Source organism: Dermacentor andersoni, chromosome 6 (assembly GCF_023375885.2).
Source record: "Dermacentor andersoni chromosome 6, qqDerAnde1_hic_scaffold, whole genome shotgun sequence".
Classification (NCBI taxonomy): Eukaryota; Metazoa; Arthropoda; class Arachnida; order Ixodida; family Ixodidae; genus Dermacentor; species Dermacentor andersoni.
In genome coordinates this window covers 21587481-21607500 of record NC_092819.1, presented here as the reverse complement: position 1 = coordinate 21607500, position 20020 = coordinate 21587481, and the positions used below count along the sequence as shown (strand labels likewise).

General features: G+C 46.4%; 1 protein-coding gene and 1 long non-coding RNA gene across 3 annotated transcripts in view; one reads left to right on the top strand and one right to left on the bottom strand.

Moving 5' to 3' along the window:
- The window catches only part of LOC126521341 (uncharacterized), a 328627-nt gene that overhangs the window by 191794 nt on the left and 116813 nt on the right, over window positions 1-20020 (bottom strand). The gene's annotated exons all lie outside the window — the stretch shown is intronic.
- The window catches only part of LOC140218939 (uncharacterized), a 288927-nt gene that overhangs the window by 157393 nt on the left and 111514 nt on the right, over window positions 1-20020 (top strand). The window contains exon 2 of the long non-coding RNA XR_011895098.1: window positions 12262-12418. This is a non-coding gene — a long non-coding RNA (uncharacterized lncRNA). The remainder of the gene's footprint in view (window positions 1-12261; window positions 12419-20020) is intronic.

Sequence of the window (20020 nt, the reverse complement as noted above, 5' to 3'; positions counted from 1 at the left end):
TCACGTGTGTAGGAAGAAGTTATAAAATTTACTCGTATATAACAAGTATAACACGCTATTGGGCGATGCATAGCCGTTCTGTCCTAACTTTGTCCGCATTCGATTATTTTCGGCTTCATTCATGTCGGCTTGAGCAACGCTGTTAATACCACTCACGGTCAATCGTAAATGAGCTTTGAAGAAAAATCACGATTAGTATTACACTAATAATTGCGATGCGTGCTGCCCCTTATGTCAAACTTGCGATTTACGCTTTTGTCAAATGTATATGAGCGACACTGCGAATGACCGCAAATGAAACTTGAAGCAGTATAGCAGCACCCCTACTGAATCCTTAGCACTGTTATAATCTTACTGATCTTGCAGAATTATGCGTCATGTTTTACCATCTCACCTGCCTTCCTGCAGCTAGGCTAAGTTCAGCAATTAGCGGTATTATCGTCGCCAATCAAGCAACTTTATCGTGGAACTTCGCGCCTGCAACACGACCACCTTTACTGCTGTGTTACCTACATCACCTCTAAATCCTCAGTACCACTCCTGGCATAAAAAAAAAAGGAAACTGACTTGTCATTGTTTGCGCTTTGATAGACCACGCTACTGTTCCTGCATGCAAAGTTCCGTTGATGCGTTCACACTGACGATTCGGTGTCCACTGCAGGCGCTGAGCTTACAGTGATAAATCCCGTGAGATCCATCATCATCAATTTCAAGAAATCTCATTTTACGTAATCGACGGCTGCAGAACTTATCGCCCACTGTGCTTCTCTGGAATTTATTTGGGAACCATCACTCTCGAGAACAAGGCAGCTTAACAGTGTCTTATGCAGCAGTTTCGTCAGGGACGTGATGAACAACTAATCACTGTCATAAGGCTACTTCATCACCACGTAAACGACAAAGGACAAAACAGCCTATTAGTAGATACTGTATCATCGCACCATATACCATGTGTCCCACGTAATTTGAGCCAAATAATAAAAAAATATATGCAAGTGCGATTTCTTCTTCATAGTTTGGATCCACGTCTACAGCTCCGTCTTGCGACTGTGATATCGGGAGCTGAAGAAAGACTCCTGCGCCGTCTGTTGCTTACTATGGCCTTTAAAAACGCTTATTCATTCCGAATGGTCGACAGCCCTGCATGCTACAACTGTGGCTGCGAGGAGACACTTACGCAATTCCTTTGTGAATGTCATCGCTACAGCGAGCCTAGAAAAGATGTCTTGACCACGCTAGATAAACTGAACAAGTAACCGTTGTCGGAAGAGAGTATGGAAGAGAGAATCCTCGAATGCTTATCTAGACTGTCATTAGCACAGAAGGCCATGAACGCGTTGCGGTGCTTCTTGAGGACATGCGGCTTGGCTGACAGACTTTGAGTTGTCGTGCGCTGCATCGTGCTTCTATGTCTTTTCTTCTTCTTCTATTTTTGTTTCATTCTAGCACGTCTCCTGCACTCCAAACTTTAATTCTCTTTATCCTCTTACCTCAGCAGAATGGTGGCCAGCCGCTCTATATACCGGATAACTTCTTGGCTGGTCCTCTCTCTTTCATTTTTTTGTTTTACCATTGCGAGAACTGACTTGACCACGCTGCAGGCCGTACGTGCTCGTTGTGAGCGCGTTTCCTTTTGGTAAATTTACCCATAACTTCAAACACAAAGCGTCAGATTATTCGTTAGCACTGTAAGCGAATGAGATGCACGCCATACCGCGTTGCTCATTAACGATGGCGCCAGTCTGCGTTTTGCGGTCATTTTTGACAAGGCACTACACGACGTGATACGTTGCGTCGAGTAGACGCTGCAAACAACCTTGAACTCTTGCGAAAAGTACTGAGTACTGTACTATAGTACAGTCTACTGCAGTTTGCGTTCTTACTCACAGTACCGTCTTTTTCTCTCTCATGGTTACATCTATAGTTTCCCATTCAATCATTCACTGCGCAGTTTTAAGTTTCCTTCCGCGTGTCTTCATTATCCTTGAGATTGAGGTCCCAAGGGTTTCCACTGGCCTTCTAATCATATAGTGCAAGAAGCCGCGAGCACGTCGCGTAAGCGGGAAGCTTTAACAAAGCAGCTGCTCTGGATTAGGAGGCATAGATTATGAAGAAGGCCTGTCAGCAACCGTCCATACACAGTTACGTACACGTTGGCTGTCTCGAGTCGCAGCACCAATTGAAGCCAAGCACCAATCAGGGCTCGAGGGACGGAGCCGGGAAGGTGGCGGCGCAAATCGTTGAAAGCCACATCGAACGCCAGCGCGCGGGCCCACTGCGCGTGGCGCAGAGTGACAAGTGGGCTTCGTTCGCAATCGCGTCACGCCCCAAGAGTTCGCCGACGTCTCGTGCGATGACGGAGTTTCTCGGCGCCATCGATTGGCACTAGGGCGAACTAAATGAGGGAAACGCTTCGATTGGCAGCGCGGGACAATGCAGACGCAGTCGCTCGTGGTTCTCCGCGAAGAAGGGGAAGAGGCCGAGAAACAGCCGTACCGCAAGCCGAGGAACAAAAACAGCGACAGCGATCACGAGAAAAGATAAAAGACGCCACTGCAAAGACCTCCGCGAAGAGCCCTACACGGCGATCGAAGCGAACGCATCTCCAACAATTGAAAGTCCCGGTCTCCTGGCCCATCCCTGCAGCCGTGCGCGCAATTTCAACGACGTTCGAGGTGCTGAGAGACTTCACGGAGACCAATGCCGTTGTGTGGATACTTGAACGGCGACAGAAAGCTACGGTCAAGCTTTATTACGCGTTTCATTAGGAGGTCAGATAGAGTGTTTGTTGCTCGGTTTGGGGTCGTGGCTGCTCACAGAGTGGTAAACGTACGTATTGACCTTTCAGTTTAAACTTATGACTGGTTAGGTTGGTTAGTTTTTCTACAGTCTAGGCGCTTGAGCACCGCCTGCTCTCTTCTCTGGTTGTGTTGCTGTTGATCACAACACTCACTTTTTCTTTTAAAAACAAACATGCCAATTCATAATAAAGAGACAGACAAACAGACGAAGGAATACAAAAGCTGGGTCGTGATGTTGTAGCGATGCCTTTTCCGATGCTATTCATTTTCGCACTTATTGCGCTTCATCAGTGCTTACAGTGACTCTCCGCTCACGTTATCACTGGGGCGAACCGACCGTGAACGGTAGATGATAAGAGTGGCAAATAATCTAGCGGAAAGCATCGCTGCTAAGTAAGCACAGGAGTCTTGGCACGGGAGGGGGCGGATGGCTTGATCAGTCCGCAGACGAGTGTGGCGTGACTGAGCTGCAACAAGTCCTGCCGCAAGCAGTTCGCCAGCGGCTTCGTTGCGTGGTACGTGATTTGGCGGCACTGAGACACGTCATGCCTGCCCGTACACTGGCGATGCGTCCCGTCGTGTGAATCCACCTAAAAGAGCGCCCTGTGCATGTTGCTTCGTGAATGGACATGAGTTGACTGTTTAGCTACGCAGATGGCCCGACTTGGGATCGAGCTCACGTGGATTATCTAAATTGTTTCTAAATGAACTGTTGCTAGCGAAAGCTTTATCTGCAATCCTTTATCACCTCTCATTATTATTTTTGTTCATTTATCAGGATGTATCCCGATGACTGTCAGCCAGCTGAAGCACATTCCATAATTTTAGTGCTCAACTGGTTATGCATAAGTGCTCCGTGTTTTTATAAACTTGTTCTGAAACTTGGCTTGCGCCTCTTCAAACGTGCTAGCTATTGTCGGAAAAAAAAGAAGGAAGAAAGAAGCAGCGAAAAAACAAAGTTAGTCGATGATGGCTACCACTTTCAGTGATTCACTCGTGCAGATGAGGTCTATGCAATTTTTTTGAGCCTAGGAGGGGGGGTGAAGAAAGGAATTGCAGGTTGTGTTCGAGGGACCCTTTAACACCTAATCAGAGACTTCACTGCCTCGGCACGCGAAGTCTTTAAACCGATTGGATGGCAGAGAACTTGTGGGAGAAAAAAAAAATATTGGAGCCATCGACTCAATTGTCACATACACAGAAAGCCACCGTGCACTGCTGTAGTTTCTTAAGATTACCTTTGAATTGCCGGTAAACGCTCTGATGTGAGTGTGCGCACATCACTTATTATTCTTTCTTTCATTTTTCTTTTTCTTATCACTCCCCACCGCGTAGGGTAGCAGGCCAGATGCAACCCGGTTATACTTGCTTGTCTTTGTTTCTCTTTCTCTCTTCCTTTATCTGCCTGGACTTTTGAGAGCAGAGCGTGCTGATGTTGTACTGAAACAGTCATTGAGCTTCGGCAACGCTTCTCAGAGATTTCTCTAACGAGGAGTTGCTTCACGAATTCATCTTTCCACTCCAGCTCTTTGAATATAGGCGCTGAAAATACCAGAGCAGAGCAACAACAACAAAATCAGCAGACTTGAGCCATTGCTCCGTCTCTGAACTCATTTGCTGCGGGAGCAGCAGGCAGTCACAACGTACGCCTACGTCATCTCAAGAAATACTTCTTTGCAATGCAAACAATATCGTCTTTGTCCAATCCGCCATTATCTACTGTGGCCTCTGAAATACGTGCACAGAGACTGCCACTATCAGAGTCTGCGTCGCACACACAACCCTGTGCAATTTACGAAAGCCCGATTTTGAGCGATAGCGCAGCTGTTAGCGTGTCCGGCTCTCAACTGCACATTGCCTCAAAAGAATGAACTCGATCCCTAGTTGCTGGACGCCGCTCAACTGTTATGCGTTGCATAATACAGCTACGGCATTAACGTCGTTGTAAAACGCATCTATCTTCTTTGCACCGCTGTCACGCGATATGCTCATTGACGGGTGGCCGTGCATTGAAAATTTCTCTGGCGCTGCATCTTCCCGCATTGCTGAAAGCGCACGAAAAGTGGCGTGCGAATAAGTGACACGATAAACAAAGTAGATTGCCTAATGAATTCATGAACCAGTCTAAAAAATGAAACTATGTGCCAAGCGGGAATCGGATGGGCTTGTAGCAGTGCTACGGTTCATTAAAGAAAAAAGAATAGCCTGCCTAAAGTGCTCTTGGTGAACCAATGCAATTCGAAAAAGTAATTTCCTAAAGTGCTGTCAGCTATACTGTCCCGGATTTTTTCCCAAACAAATAAGCGTTCTGAAACACAACCGTGAGGCGGTTGCATGTCGCACGCAACCTCCCCTCGCAGCACTCAGCGAGCCTAAATCGAAGCAGGAACTTTCTACTAGCCACCTTCACGATCTGCAGTAAAATATCAATTGAAAAAGTGCATAGACTACAACGTCTCATGGGATTATCTTTTGTGTTGCTTCATTCTTACTGTCTGCTCGACAGGCAGTAGGTTAGTACTTCGCATAACACACTGCAGTTTATGAGCAAAGAAGTGAAAATTACAAAATTCGATAGACAAGGGGCACTATCACGTAAAACTATTCCATACTTTTCTATTCCAGTTCTGCAATCAGCCCTCCGCGATTGGTCGAAAACGTTTTTGGACCACCCCCACTTCACCTGTCTGTCACGCGACGTCACGAAAACCGCGATAACTCAACATCTGATATGACGTGTACACATTGATAATGCATGATTCCACCGAACGAAAGAAAAACAGTTATTTCTGATTCGATTACCTCTTTTCGCCATTAGCCCTCGGCTATTGGTCAAAAGTTTTCGGGCTGCACCTACTTCACCTGCCTATCACGCGACGTCACAAAACCGCAATAGCTCACCGCGTCATAGTGACGTGCACGCGTTAAAGATGCATTAATATGCCGAACAAAACTGAATTTTCTTCTGAATAGCCGCAGGCTGCCCCGTTTTGAAAGGAATAAAAGACGGCTGCCGCCGATCGCTCAGGCACTGGCTACTCGCACCTGCCGGAGAGCATGGGTCTATTTGCGTGCAATAAAACTTTTTGCGTGGCCGTGTAGCGTTTTCGAGCACTTTCGGCACGTTTACGACCTCATTCTGCCAACTCTTCTTTGCTGAGGATTCGTTTTAGCGTCATTCTTAAGCTTCCGTTGCATGCCGCCGCGATTGTCCACGAGCCACCGTAAGCTAAGTAAGGGAAAGCGGACCAATCACAGACGCCGGAACTGCTCTCTTCATCCGGTTATCGATTTTCAGTGCGGTGGCTCGGCCCCATCGAATCCCTCTCCACTTGAGCGTGCTTCTCGCCTCTTGTCAGCCAATTAGATAAGACAAGCCGCTCAGAGACGGCAATGTTATTCGTTTTTCAAGCATACAAAGGTGATCTCCTACGAACGAGGAGAGCGTGATTGGTGTGTCCAGACAACTCTGCGGGTGACCGCCCGATGCTTGTGTCGGCGGTTACGCAAATTTGACGTCAGGAGATTGCAATAAAGACATATTGGAATAGTTTTACGTTATAGGGCCCAAGGAAAGAAAGAGGCACTGTGAGGACATGGGCATTAATAAGCTTTCAATAGTCATTGTGTGACTAACACCTAATGTTCCACATCTCCTAGTAAAATCAAGTGCGTACTGAAAATCTTGCAAACTGCACGCTACAGGAGTTCGCTAAATCTTAGTTAAAGGTGCGTCGATCTTTCAGTGGAATGCCAGGGGTCTAAGGACCCGTATAGCAGACTTTCGCCAATTCATTTTTACAAATCGCTTCCCCATACTGGTCATTTGCGAACCAAATACATCAACTCCACTCAGACTGTCCGGTTATGAATATTTCGTCTCGTCCACATGCGGTGCGAGCACGAAGGTAATCATCTACATCCGCACGGACTTAACATATGTCGCTAACGCGGTAGAGCCTAATGACGACAACCAATATGTCTGCCTAAATGTCCAAAAGAACAAAGTGTCATTTACACTAATTGGAGCCTACGTATCCCCAGCGGGTCACTTTGACGGCGAACGACTTAAGAAAATATTACGAATGAACAATGGCCCCTGGGTTATTACAGGTGACTTCAACGCGCATCACCAGCTATGGGGAAGCACTAAAATTGACTCCAAAGGCAGGAGTCTTGCCTCCTTTGCTGCCGACCATGATTTGTGCTGTGTGAATGACGGCAGCCCTACATTTCTGCGAGGCACGACCTATAGTATCTGCTTGGACTTTGGTGTCACGGCGCTTTGCCTCGAGCGTCCAATGGTTTACGGACATAGAAACACAAGGAAGCGACCATATTTCAACATACATAAAGATTAGAGGAGTTGAGCAACACTCCCCTACTGTCTTGCGTACAGTTGATTGGTCAAAGTTTAAGAAGGATATGGATGACACATGTCGGGAAGGCCTTTCACACACTATCGAAGAAGCAATCGCAGAGGCATTGAAAACATCCATCTGCTCGCTTACAAGGTCAGGAAGGCGAACAGACTTGGACATGGAACTGGAGAGGCTGCGAGCGGCACGCCGACAGGCGGAGAGGAGGTATAGGCGCACGAAGTTCGTCTTGGATCTGAGGGCTTCACGACGCATACAAAAGAAAGTCCAGCGTCGCATGGATAAATTGGAAGATAAGTGATGGAAAGCTTTCTGTCAGTCGCTTGATCCCCGAAAATCGCTCTCGCACATATGGAGAACGGTTAGGGGCATTCGCTCATCTCCGCATCAAAGGAAGCCCTCTGCTGCTCTGGCCCTCTACCAACTCCGCTCGGAACTTCAAGTGGCTGAAGAGTTCTGTGCACGGGTTGCTGGGTCCGTGGCCATCATTACTGACGCAGCATTGAATGACATCCCTGAGGCACGTGTACCAGAAATGAACGTGCTATTTTCATTCGAAGAGCTCGATGCTGCGCTGGCGACCTGCAGGCGTTCTTCGTCACCAGGACCTGATGGCATCACGTATGCTGCCCTATGCCACCTTGGACGTGACATACGTGATGAGCTGCTCAACTACTACAATGAGTCTTGGCAGAACGGCGCCGTTCCTAAGCAATGGAAATCGAGCCGCTTGATCCCCATTCTGAAACCTGGAAAGTCTCCGCTTGAGATATCATTATATCGTCCGATTGCGCTTTCGAGCTGCGTCGGCAAAGTGATGGAAAGAATGAATCTTGTTCGTTTGGAATGGTTTCTAGAACGATTCAACATCTATCCGGGCGCGATGACTGGCTTTCGTCGAGGTCGCTCGTCCATTGACAACGTCATTGACATCGTAACCTGGGTCCAGCCTCAAGCGCCTACCTGCAGCACTTTTTCTTGATATAAAAGGAGCATATGACAGCGTCTCCCATGAGGCCATACTGAACTCACTTGAGGCTGTTGGAGTTGGTGGCCGGATATATCAATGGACTCGGGACTATTTGACTGAGAGGCGCTTTTTCTTACAGACTGAGGACGGCCCAACTTCAGACCATTACACCTGCCGTGGTGTGCCGCAGGGTGGAGTGTTGAGCCCTATTTTGTTCAACCTCATCCTGGTAGGACTAGCGGAGTACCTACCACAGACAGTTCATGTCTCAATATACGCCGACGACATTTGCATCTGGGCCTCTGCGGTGACTCGACCTCAGCTAAGAGCCAGGGTTCAGCGGGTGGCAACCATGACGGCGTCCTATCTCCGAGAATAAGGCCTCAGTGTGTCTCCTGAAAAGTGCGCTTTGGTTGCCTTTACGCGCAAACAAATGTCATTGTACCCTGTTTCCATCAATGGTCAAGCTGTATCCTATGTTCAGACGCATCGCTTTCTGGGCGTCATCATTGACCGCAACCTCTCGTGGAGCCCTCACTGCGTCTATCTGAAGAAGAAATTAGTCGCCATTGCTCAGGTCTTCAAATTTCTCTGCGGGAAAAACTGGGGTACACCAGTCCTTTCTATGATGCAGTTGTACAGGGTATTGTTTCTCGGACTCCTACGTTACAGTCTACCAGTGTTGTCAAATGCGTGCAAGACGAACTTTCGCGCCTTGGAGAGCATACAAGGTCAAGCCCTACGCACGTGTTTAGGGCTGCCTCGGTGCACCTCAACAGCAGCAACAATTGCCATCGCGGGAGACCATATAATCCAGACACAAGTAGCTGTCGACTCTCTCAGAGCACATATCCGCTATCTGTCAAGAATCCCCGACCATCATTTGGCCTCCCTACCAGCCGAGATACCTCAAGCGACCTTTTCACGAGTGATTAGCGCTCATCAGGAGTGCATACCGGCATCTTTTACACCGGCGGCGAAGCCTTCCTCTCCCCTGTGGTGCCTGCGACAGCCTCAAGTGAATTTTGATATTTCTGGAATTACAAAAAAGTCCAATCATCCAGCGCCGGCTCTGAAACAACTTACGCTCCTATTACTGCACCAGACGTATCATGACCACATTCATATATATGCCGATGGTTCGACCTCACCTACCAGCTCAACTGCCGCTTTCGTCGTTCCAGCTAGGCAGGTTACAGTTAGATTCAAATTGTCACACATGACTACATCTACGTCGGCAGAACTTGCAGCTCTCCATGCCGCTATGACCTACATCACCGAACAGCCAATAGAGAAGTGGGTCGTATTTTGTGATTCTAAGACAGCTCTTCACAGTATAAAATCTGCGTTACATTACAAAACTTACGAGCAGATGATATCTGACATCAGATCAGGGAAGTGCACCACCAAGCTCTGGAAAGAGGACACCACATTATATTTCAATGGATTCCTGCTCACTGTGGCATCGTCGGCAACAACCTAGCTGACAAGGCTGCCCGGTGTGCCCACAAAGATACCAAGACGCGTCCAACACCTTTAGCGAGGTCGGACGCTGCCAGGGAACTTCACCTAGTTGTACGCAAGAAGTCAGAAGATCGCTGTATTTCAAGTGCGTTCAATTGCAGATTACGCAAACTGTACCCCACGCTACGGCTACAACTACCATCTAGCCTATCCCGTGGCGAAACAACCTTGCTGTGTCGCTTGTGGCTGGGAGTGGCGTTCACGAACGCATACTTATACCGTATGGGAATGGCCGAGAGCCCGATGTGCAACTCCTGTGAGTGTGAGGAAACCATCGAGCACCTATTGTGTACCTGCCCTCACTACGATGTCCAACGCCTCTCTCTGCGGGCAACTATACACCGACTAGACTCGAGACCGTTCACCGAGTCAAAGATACTCGGACCTTGGCCACACCCGTCGCTGGCTCGAAAAGCGATTCGTGCACTAGTGCAGTACTTGAAGTGCACCGGTTTAAGAGACCGTTTATAGTGTCCTTGTGTATGGTGTCCCTTCCACACGTACTCAGTGCTTACTCTCTCCCTTTCTTCCTCTTTCTATTCCCCTTTCCCCCACCCCCAGTGTAGGGTAGCAAACCGGATGCTGTTCTGGTTGACCTCCCTGCCTTTCCTATCCTTGTTCTCTCTCTCTCTCTCTCTCTCTTAGTCGATAAAGTTTTTGCACGTAATGCATCATAAACCCAGAATATACGTAGTTATGCACGTCCGCTACTCTTAGATGACCGGTCATAATTCACATCTTTATTTACTATCCCAGCGTTACAGTTTGAGCTTAACGGAAGCAGTATATTTTGTGTACACAAGCGGTCTAGATATCTGAAAGGGTAACAAGCTTATGTTGTTGTCCACGTTACTAGATACATTTTCTTGACATAGTGACATCTTGGTCGGTGCCGGCTGTTTCTTTTTTGTTAGTTTAACGTTATCTAGTTAATGCCTGCTACGTGATAAAAGGCTCGTTGAAAACACCCGAGAGCAAACGTGCTCGACAATCACTTTCAAATATATTTATTTTCTGCAATGGGGACAGGCTCGTTCATTCATCTCGCTGATTATTGAAGGCATTATGCTTATAGAAGTGTGTTTAATAAGTCTGGTACGCACGCAGATTGCGGAGTGAGAAGAGCACAGAATGATTCTTAATTTTGCCGCGAGCTTCATGACATTATCTGCCAAAGGCTTTTGAGATCTTTATTTCCGAATGGCATTCAGAACGAAAATGCGCAGTTTTTGTGTCATGAACGAGTTATCAATCGCCGCAGTTATACGCTACATCGAAGTGAAAGAAGGAAGAAAAATTAGCGCTCAAGGAAAAATGAAATACAGGTCTGAATTTATTTTCTATTGGGACTAAGTTTCCTTTCTTGCTTCTCTTGAGCGCGTCTTTGCAATCCTGTCAGCCTCTCTTGTAGAGCTCTCGCGGAAAAAATGGGTTTAAATAGAGGGTGAGGAATACTTATGATTGCCAACAAAAGCTAGCGAATCACTATGCTCACCGACAACTTTCCATGACAATGAAGAGAAGCAGGTAAAGCGCGCAATAGCAATAGTGCTCCTCAATGTAGTCCCACATTTTCATCCGTGTTATTTTAAGCAGGGGAACAGAAAAGATAAACATCTCATTTACCACAACAACATAGGATAACATACACCACTGAGCGTTAAATTTGAGTGATTTTTCGGTTTTTCTCTCCCGCGTTTCGGCAAATGAGAAACGGTCGCCCGTGGAAGGTGCGATGACTCTCTATGTGCTCCTGGAAACGGATAGTGCTGTCATGCTGTGGCCGGTCTACTTGGCGCAGTAACGCTTGCGCAGAAGCTCAGCCCCGCAGCTTTCTTTTCATTACCGTAGAAAGTGGTCCGCGAGGGCGGTTAACTCATACGCTTGGTGCGCTTAGGTGTATTAGGCGTCCCACCGAGAACTTGGAAAGCAATAAAAAGAAAGCGAAAGAAGAAAGCTCGAGAGGATTTCATTCTAGATTGTTTCTTTTCGAGCAAGAACGCAAAACTCACAAGAACAAACACGTTAGAACGAAATATCCTAGCATCATCGTTGTTGAGTGTGTTGCTTTTCAAAAAAAAAAACACCAAACACGAATGGGAATGGCATGCTTACATATGCCACCATGCATGAAATTAATTTCAGCACCGTAAAGAACCTTCACCGTAAAGCGACGGTGGTAGTAGCAATACCTAGAATACCGATTAACATAGTCAAACTAATATCAGAATGAACCGCACACATAGGAGACACAGAGTTTCGCAACTACAGACTACACGCCCCACCGGAACAGCACTACCAGTGCAAGATTGCATCATCGTAACGCATTGGTAGAGCTAGCTATGCAGCGCTCAAGACTGTTCTCGCGGGGCCGTCTCAACTGCATTCCTTTTCTTTTTTCTGTTGGCGCCCTGTCTCGCAGCCGGCTACTGAAGCAGCGCTTTCGCAGATTTTCGCTTGAGTTGAAGCTGTGGTTTTTTTTTTGTTCGTCGCAAACACATACGCGCAGCGATAGCGACAACACGAGCAAATCGTGCCACATTTTTCAGCATCGCACGGTAATAATGTTTTCTCTAATACTCCTCAGCCCCCGTGCCGGCGTCACCGGCTCAGTGAGCTGTCAGCAACACGAACGTACGACAAGGCTTCACCGAGGCCGTCCTCTGCTCGAGCCTTCAAGCCAAGCCGCTCGTTCCATGCCATTGGCTCCGATATAGCGCTCGCGCCCAGACGCAAAGGCAACGGTGAGTGAGTAGTATCTCCACACGTTGCGCAACACTGAGGCTTTCTAATCTTTATCTTCTCTTCTTTTAACTTTTTTTTTCTCATTCGGTGTTCCAGATACTTTCACTTAGTGGAAACCGATTTCGCTACAGGCGACTAAGAAGCACAATCTCCCAAGGTATGGAGTGCATTCGATAGGGCGCCTGGCGGGAACGTCAGCGGAGTAGGCAGAACGTATAAGTAAAATGGAAGGCCCGATTCAGAAGAGGGCAAATTTTCTCGTCTTCGGTGAATTTGCAATATGTTCAGAGTTTCTGTTTGTATCCTTACGTGCCCTTTCTGTATCCAAGCGTTGCCTCCAGTGGTCATTTATTCATGCAAAACGGCTTGTTTGTATGTGGTGATATAAAAAAAAAAAAGACTATATATAATGGGGAAAAAAAGCACCGCTTGGGCAACAGAAAAGAGGCATAGCAAAATGCGGTGGCACGTCCTCGGTACTCGGTTCCTGCAAAAGATGCGCTCGGAATCCTCTACTGGAATGGTCTGCAATTTTCGAGCGTCACACTCACAACTGGTCGGGAGAAATGTGTGCTTGGAGAGCACGTTGAGCAGAATTGGATATTTAAATTTTACGTTGCATTTGACTTAAGCGAAGTCATCGGTCGGGCGCAGGTTTGATTAAGCGGAGAGTAGGTACAGTAAAAATGCACTACGGTTATAAGCGGAGATACTTGGTTTATTTTCAACATGGCGATGCTCGTCGCGGTGGCGTTGTGGTTAAAGTGGTCTGCTGCGTGGCACGAGGGCGAGGGTTCGATTGCTAGCCACGACGGCCGCATTTCGATGAGGGTGAGAGGCACAAACACTCGAGTGCAGTTCTTTGGGTGCACGTTGAAGAATCCAAGATGGTCAGAATTAATCCGGAGCCCTTCAGTGTACGGGTTCTCTCATTGCCTCGGTGTTGTTTGGGCCATTAAAATCAATCAATCAATCAATCAATCAATCAATCAATCAATCAATCAATCAATCAATCAATCAATCAATCAATCAATCAATCAATCAATCAATCAATCAATCAATCAATCAATCAATGAATGAATGAATGAATGAATGAATGAATGAATGAATGAATGAATGAATGAATGAATGAATGAATGAATCAATCAATCAATCTGGCGAACAGGCAGATGACGGGACAAGTGACGAGTCAAAGGGCGCTATAACGTAAAAGTATTCCAAACTTTTCTGTTCCAATTCTGCAGTCAGCCCTCCGCGATTGGTGAAACGCTTTTTTGGACCACCCCCACTTCACCTGTCTGTCACGCGACGTCACGAAAACCGGAATAGCTCCCCATCTGATATGACGTGTACACACTGACTATGCATGATTCCACCGAACAAAAGAAAAATATTTATTTCTGATTCGGAGCCTTTTCGCCATTAGCCCTCGGCTATTGGTCAAAAGTTTTCGGGCTGCACCTACTTCACCTGCCTATCACGCGACGTCACAAAACCGCAAGAACTCACCACGTCAAAGTGACGTGTACGCGTTAAAGATGCATTAATATGCCGAACAAAACTGAATTTTCTTCGGAATAGCCGCAGGCTGCCCCGTTCCGAAAGGAATAAAAGACGGCTGCCGCCGATCGCTCAGGCACTGGCTACTCGCACCTGCCGGAGAGCATGGGTGTATTTGCGTGTAATAAAACATTTTGCGTGGCCGTGTAACGTTTTCGAGCACTTTCGGCACGTTTACGACCTCGTTCTGCTAACTCTTCTTTGCTGAGGATTCGTTTTAGCGTCATTCTTAAGCTTCCGTTGCATGCCGCCGCGATTGTCCACGAGCCACCGTAAGCTAAGTAAGGGAAAGCGGACCAATCACAGACGCCGGAACTGCTCTCTTCATCCGGTTATCGATTTTCAGTGCGGTGGCTCGGCCCCATCGAATCCCTCTCCACTTGAGCGTGCTCCTCGCCTCTTGTCAGCCAATTAGATAAGACAAGCCGCTCAGAGACGGCAATGTTATTCGTTTTTCAAGCAAACAAAAGTGACCTCCTATGAATGAGGAGACCATTTGATTGGTCTGTTGGAACGACCCTGTGGGTGACTGCCCGATGCTTGCGTCGGCGGTTACGCGCATTTGACGTCAGGAGATTGGAATAAAAACATATTGGAATAGTCTTACGTTATAGCGCCCTAAAGCTGCGTTTTCTTGTCGGCCGGTCGAGCGTGATTTTTTTCACATCTGACTTATTAACTGGACTATTACGAAACAGTGCATCTGTCGCGTCCTTATTGGTTCTGTCGTCTGAGCTTTTCGACATGTATAGGATAAGAAACATCACCAGGGAATCGTACGCGAACCTGGGTATGACTTCCATACCATAGCGCATCATAAGTTCATAACTGACCAATATTGAAAAAAAAAGACAGGTTGTCCGTATCATTAATTTCTTTCTCTCGCTTAGTTCATGACTCTTAGTTCGCTTGTCTTTGATTTTTCTTTTCTTTCCTCCTTCCTTCTTTGCCATCATTGTCTTTTTAATCCAGAATCTAACGACACCGTAAACTGAAGTAGTCAGAAGCAAATTAATTTAAAAATCCTGCTTTTTAACCGCGACTACGTTATGGTTTTAGCTTCCGCTAAGCCTCACTATTTACGCGAGAGCTCTTTAGTTCTCTAAAGCGACGCAGCCACGTAATGTGCACAGCCGAAAGTAAAAGCATGGCTTCGTACCCCGATTGTGAAACCGAATGCGAGGCATCTAGTGTCTGAGAAACTGTGAGAGTAGTCAGACCCGTTTGCGTTGAATGTCACGTAGAAAAACCGCAAGAAAAATTTTAGTAGTTGCCTGCGTGGTTGTCTCTTTTTCATTTTTTTAACCACTTATAGAAGTCTAAGTACCATTCTTATTTCTCTCTCTGCTGCCTAGCTGTCTCAGCTTCTTCCGGCATCGACGAACCAGGCCCAGTTTTCTTCCTTAACGCGAGACGTCTGATTAGTTCTGTGCACAAAAAATAAAGCTTAGCAACGTTTCAACTGCTTTGCCAGTAATAAACTATATGCAACCTGATTAGCAGCTGCAGCAACAGTAACTTCTTGCTTTGTGCGAGCGACGACTCATAGCAATTTGAACGCGTTCTTTATGTATTACTACGACAATACAGGCGTTCGTTTTCAAAGAAAGGTCACGAATGAGTCGGAAGTGACCCCATGGCTGGGCGGGTTCTCACTTAGCGATCGGACGAATAACCTCCGCTGCAGTGCACATAAATAACAGCACCGAGGTGGGAAAGAGATTGGCCAGGCAGCGAAAGCTTCGGAAGCAGAGCGCGGCCTGCCCTTCGCCAGTCAAGTCGAATGTTTTGATTTATCCAATTTTGGAGAGCACTTCCGCAAAATAAAAGCTGCAGAGAGGCAAGCTTTTACCTCGTCAGCGCCAATTTAAAACCGTGTACGCGCTGCCTCGGAGCAAGTTCGGCAGCATCTAAAGGCGCTTATAGGGTTTCAGCCGCAGGGTTTAAAAAATAAAATAAAGCAATAAAAAATAAAAACAGGAGGTGAAGCTGAGAGGAAGAAAATCGCGAACTGGCTGAGGAGTGAAGGAGGTTGGAGAAATTGATGTTTAACGAACGAAGCGAATATGAGCCGTAAAACCTCGCAAACTTCTAAGTATACGAAGGCTTTCTAAAAATAAAAAATAAGCAGTTAAAAAAAAGAAGTATTGTTCGACTGCATCTGGTATAATCTTGTTAGCGTACTAGACGAAAACGAAGAACGATGTGATAAGAAGGCTCGTGTGGCAGGAAAAGGAAGGATTTTCGCGAGGAGGGCTCGTGCAAACAGCGCATTTGTTAGCTCTCTCGCCGGGGTTTTCACTTTCGTCGCTGACCGTGCGTCAAGCTCGGTTCCCCATTTAAACACACTTACTAAATTTACAGCAAAAAACGGGGTAAACCTGGACTTGATCTAAAGAAACGAAGGAGAGTTTCGGCAATAAGTGAGGAGCGAGTAAGCTTGCTGCGTTAGCCGCAGTCACTGCTGTCGCGGCAACAGCCCTGCGCTTCTCTTACAAATAAGATTCCGCAGTGACTTCAGTGCTCGGACTCACGACACAACGAAGTGCACGAATTCGTTACTGCGAGCCAAATAAATTCCCTAGTGCTTAACTAGTTTTATCCTGGTGCGTGGTCGCTTTTAGACATTGGCATAAGCAACTCTAGCATGTCGCAGGTCTACAGAGGCTCAGCTTAACAGTGCGGCTGCATCATGCTCTCAGAGCTTTCCTGCGCTACCGTTTGTTCCACTGGTATGCTCTCTTTTGCACACGTTACTTTTACTGTCATTCTACACTGGCTGCCAAAACTTCAAAGGTGACAAAGTACGCCGCCTTCCGGCGACAGTAGGAAGCGAAGACGCCAATAGCCTAACGAAGCTGGGGGCTGTGGTTCGCAGCGGCACCCTTTCCTGGACGTATGCTTAGCCGATCATCCCCAGATCCCTCCTGCTACATTTCGTGCGCGTCGAGAAGTTATACAAGTGGTGCATAGTCTCTCAATAAACTAAATAGCTAGTCAGCTTTACCCGCCGTTTCCTGCTCTCCGCGTCACTTTTTTTTCATTGTTGCGCCGTCATACACACAAGCCAATGGATCCCCAACCCATAGAGTTGCCTACTAAGATCACTAGAGGAAGCCATGGTACTACGATCGCCCAGCTAGAATGGGAATGGCGGTTAGTACATATGTCGGACTTGTCTGATGTTCGGGCTTGTGAATTCATACCTTTTTACGACATTGCTTAATGCGTCTTTATGACGTAAATTTCGAAGCAGTCTTACTTTTAACCACAAAGGCAATGAGACTCTGCGTACATGAATTATCGCTGCGAATTGTGTTCGCAACGCAATATTTTATTGAATATGATCAGTTGACAAAGTTGCAAAACCGTTCGAAGCCAGAATATTGAGGTTTAGGCAAATCCAGCTATTGGCCATCACTCCCATGCTGTCTGAACCTGCATGCGCGCTGCTCGCACAGAGACTAGTGCCACAGAGTTCTCTCTACTGCATTTTGTAGGAAATTCTACGCTCCAGCCCATCCGCTTTCTATTTGTTCTTCTGAAACTGAAGACAATGTGAAAAGCGAGAGCAAGAAAGACAAAGAAAGGAAACATATAGGGCTAACGAGAGACGAGAATGCGGCTACAATTATTATTGCGGCGCCTGTCGTAGTCAATTCTCGGTCACTATAGTTAGGTGGCCCGTCCGCCCAGTCGTCGATTTGCGCGGCCGGTTTTAAGCTCTGGCCGACGGAGCGACGGTTTGAGAGGTTAGATGGTGGTTCAGTGCCGCGGGGCTTGAAAATAAGATATTGATTGCCTCGAGCGGTCACTTTTCCGAGTTTAGCAACTGGCTCCGCCGCCCGCCGCTTTCGTCAGCTGTGCGAGGCGTCTGAGACGCGATGTCGGCGAGGACGTTGAATCTGTGTGGACACAGAAAACTGGCGTTGCCGGCTGTAGCGACGCGAGGCCCGGTAAGATTAGAAATAGAATATACGTTTAGATCGGTTCTGCGCGAAATTAGGTGGCACGTTTTGTCGAAGAAATTCTGTGCCTCGGAACGCCGGTTTGTGGACAGATGCAGAGACGCGCTTTTTTTCTCCTAAAATGGTAGAAAAAACGTTGTGTTCAGTGTTGTTCTGTTTTTGAACAATTTTTGCTGCAAGATTCAAATTTATTTTGAACATTGAACTGTATTTCTCTCACAGTGGTCGGAATGGTTTATGGTCCGGATTGTTTAATATAACACTGCGCACCGTTGCATGACTGGTTTGTTAAGAAAAAAAGTGCGAATTTTCCTTGGTCTTCTCTGTAAGTGATGTTTAAAACGTGGCAGCTATGTCACTTCCGGCTCCTGTACTACTGCAAAGCATGACCTGCGAAAATGGTTTCCATTGACGCTCGAAGGTGACGACGGCGAATTCGCAGTGCTTTCTTGACAAAGCAGAGAATTGTACTAGCGTCATGTGTTGCTTTGAACAATTGGGACCGTAAAATGCAATGTTGATGAAGCAAGACTAGAGCAGGGGAATCTGCGAAATATTCTTCTGCAATTTCAACAACATAAAAAAGAAAAAGAAAAATGAAACGTACGTTCTGAAGACAGAAAGGCCGGTAGGCTAGTCAGCGTTGCAGTCAACTTCCGTAGCAGTCAATTAGTCATTAGACGTATGAAACGTGAACATACGAAGCGACATAGCAGAACGCCTTTTGCAAGTAGTAACGCGATCGAGAGCCCGATTTATTATTCACTATTAACTGAAGAAAAAGGGTGCAATCTAGCAGTGATGCTTATCCAGTTTCCAAAGACGGTATAGGCCTGACGCTAAGCGTGCACGCCGAAAAAATGCTGACATTACCAGTACTGGTGAAATCAGAAACGAAAGAACGGGTAACAGTTAGGTCTAACTTCTTCGTATTTCAATTATCCGCGATAGTATACCGGAGGTTAAATAAGAGGACAGATTTAATATCAACTAAAAGAAAAGAAGCGAAAGAAATAAAAATTAAACCACATAAAGCGAGTAAAGTGATAATGGGTGTGAGCGTGCGTTGATAATGGTACTAAGTGGATTTAACTATGATAAAAATATAAATAGATATCTAGCGAAATTACACTTTTTCTCACTTCCCGTTCCCTAAGTTATTTTATCAACAATAGAGCTACAACTTTTTTAATGTCACGCGTGAGAGCCATGTAACATAAGCAAAGGTCTAATTTTCATTGTTTGCAGGCTCTGCTTACATGGTTACGCACGATTTGTGTACCGGATTTTCCATGCTTCTTTTGCAACTATATAGACCGTCGTCCTGTAAGTACAATTAGTTGGAAGTCAGCGCTCGTCCTGTTGCTTTCATTGTCCTTGTCTTTTACTTGCGCTGTTGATATGTTACCATAAGCTACAAACTAGCCCCAACCAACACGTTGCTTCGAGGACATGCCAACAAGTGAAACAGTGAATTCGTAAATGTGTCCGAATGTACGAAAGGATTCGTAATTTAGCATTTTCCATTGTGGTACGGTCTGTACATTGGAATCCTCAACCCGCTGCTACGGCTACGCTCGTCTACCAAAGCATAACCGGTTGTAAAATTAAAATGTAATACGAATAAGTTGTGATGTCAGTCAATGTTTAGGGCAAGAACGAAAATAAAAGACCTACCATCATAGGCGAGACCACAGTTTTCGAAACGTTCGAAAGCGGCATTTTAATTTAACAATAGTATTTTCAACAAATGATAAATGTTTGGAAGAGTACTGCAACGTATATAATAAATATTCATATTGACTTACAACCTTTCTTAACTTATGTTTGCTTAGACAGCAAAATTTCAGTCTCTGGAAGCAGGGGAAATGCTTCAATGCATAGCATGCAGAAGCGTGCGATAAATACCTTCGCATGGCACCTTCACACTTCGCGAGGTAATCTGTTAGCGCACGCTTGTTGGTGCGAGCCCTCAGTCCCTAACCTTCATCCCCCCTCCTCCACACCTCCGCCCGCCCCTCATCTTCCCTAGGTTTCTCTTCCGCCTGCCCTTTCGAGTATCCAGACTAATTC